The following is a 2611-nucleotide window of genomic DNA, read 5'->3' on the forward strand; positions in this document are numbered from 1 at the left end:
GCTAGCACCCATCTGCTCTGCATTACAGACTGAAGCGGATATTTTAAACCATGGGGAGTGCTTATGTTCGTCTTGATTTCAATGAACACATAAAGTTAAAGATCACCTGTTGCTATTTTAAATTAATTGCAATCAAAGTGAGTAGATACTTTGGTCTATTTAGATAAGTGTAGAGGAGACACATATTTTGTACAATACCAAGTACTGAGAACTCTGCACAGAAGTAGTCCAGCATGTTTGCGATCAATTCGACAGTGCTCACAATATTCACGCGATATAATTCCTTTCACACATTGTTAAGAGTTCATCTTTCCACAAAACAACCTAAAAATCCCGTTTCGCTGCTGTTTTTCCGGAACAAACAGAACAGAATGAGCGGGCGGTTTACATACACCTGGGCTTATCAGGGGAAACATTACATTCACAGAGTCAGACTGTTTTCACAGAAGAAAGGCTGAACGTCTGGAAAATACTATCAAACCTGTTGGATGAAATGTGACCCATGAAGAAAGGAGATTTGATTATTTCTGTAGGGAAATGCATGTATTCTCAGAGGTTTGGGCGAATTATTTTATCATTTTTATATTTGGATATATAACCTAAAAATAACAGGTCAGTGTATATATAGATCTCCTAATGCCTTCTTTCAAAGGCAATGCTACTATCTCCATCCATTTTCTAAACGCTCCATCCACCACAGGGCTGTGGAGCAGAATGACTCTATCCTGGCAAGCTCAGACACAGGCCAGGACGGTGCCAGTCCATCGCAGGGCAGACACACAGACACAAATGCACATCAGGGCCACTTTTTTCCCATAAGCCAATTAACCTGCCAGTATCCCTTCGAGTGACCTGAGTACTGGTGAGACCCCACACAAAACCAGGAGAACATACAAACTCCAAGCAAGCAGCACCCCCAGATCCGGGAATCGAACCCAGGGCCCAGCCGCTCAAAGGGAGCAATACAAACCGAGCCACCGTGCCGCTCACTAGCACTTCTGTCACCTCGTGCACCCAAGTCACTGCAGCTCCCCGCCGTGCTGAAGAGAGACAGGGAAGTGAGCGGAGTTAGTGGCACCATGGGGCAGAGTGGTGGCCCTCTGGCTAAGGATCTGCTCCTGTTGCTGGAAGGTTGCTAGTTCAAATTCCATGGCTGGCAGAGGAATCCTACTCCGGTGGGTCCCTAAGCAAGGCCCTTAACCCCAGCTGCTCCAGGGGTGCTGTATAAATGGCTGCCCCTGTGCTCTGACTCCAAGCTTCTCTCTCCCCACCTGTGTGTCTCATGGAGAGCAAGCTGAGGTATGTGAAAGGACAAATTCCTAATGTAAGAAATTGTATATGGCCAATAAAGTGATCTAATCTTATCCTTTATGAATGTGTTTGGGGACCTGTGTCACAAATGGAGCTAGTCTGCCGGGCAGGCCTCGTGCTCCATGCTCTGTCCTCAGCAGGGCAGGTCTAAGGCTAACCAAATTCCACAAGCTGCATACACGACACACCGCTCACTGACGCTGACTGGCAGCTAAACCCGTAAGGAGATTTCAAACAAAGCTAATTAGGGAGCCCAAAAAGACTGATAGCGGCAGTCACATGGCCTCTTCATTCATAATACTTGTGTCTGTGTGTGTGAGAGCAGGGGGGTTAAATGTACCTGTATTCATTTATTACTTCCTACTATGTTTTGTACCTGTATTCATTTATTACTTCCTACTCACTATGTTTTAATTTTGGAAGCGTTGTTACTTTAACCTGTCTCATAATTCCAAGCATTGTTTTCAATTGTTACTTGCCGCAGACTTTTGCATTTGTCGGTCATGTCGGTAGAACACGTTTTAAGGCAAAGTAATCTTAGAGTATCTGTCTTTGGCTTCATATACTCCTAACCTAATGTAACATTAATTGTCAGGACCCCAGCAGATTTAATGCGATGCAATGTAATTTAATTCCCGAACACTATATTCCCGAGCATTCCTGAGGGCAATTTTAATCTCAAGCATGCACTCAATTCAAAGAGTAAAACAGCCAAAAACTACAAAATCAAAACAAAAACAAGATGCCGGTCAGACTGCAGGTGACATCCTGACTTTAATATTTTATCAGACTTCGATATAATATAATAGTACAGTTATTTCACCCTCAAAGGTATATTTATTAAGCAGATTTATTAGAATGTTTTAGTGTTATGAATGCGACTTAAATTGTTTTTTATGGGCTTCAGGTCTGAATGAACTGCTTTTTTCCGACCAGTATCTGTACTTAAAAAAAAAACATTTTAAAAATATGACGTTTAAAATATTAAGAAATGACAAAAGGTGTGTACGGCATTTGCCTACAAGACGTTCAAATGTTATGAAATAATGTCATTTTATCAACAGGTTAATAACATCTTTTAACTGTTGCCAATGTGTATATATATATACGTTTACCGAAGGGTTAATCATCTTCATCTTTAAATCAAACCACGGAATCACTTCGGCCTGACGCAACCAGCGACGTCCCCTGCCACATTTCTGTTTCGGGGAACGCGCACGCATTTTACCTGAATTTTGATCTCCGGGAGGCTCGGCCGGGGCGTGCGCGGCCCCGTCCTGGAGGCATGTGACTGCGCGCC

This window comes from Lepisosteus oculatus, chromosome 8 (genome assembly GCF_040954835.1).
Source record: "Lepisosteus oculatus isolate fLepOcu1 chromosome 8, fLepOcu1.hap2, whole genome shotgun sequence".
In the NCBI taxonomy this organism is placed as follows: Eukaryota; Metazoa; Chordata; class Actinopteri; order Semionotiformes; family Lepisosteidae; genus Lepisosteus; species Lepisosteus oculatus.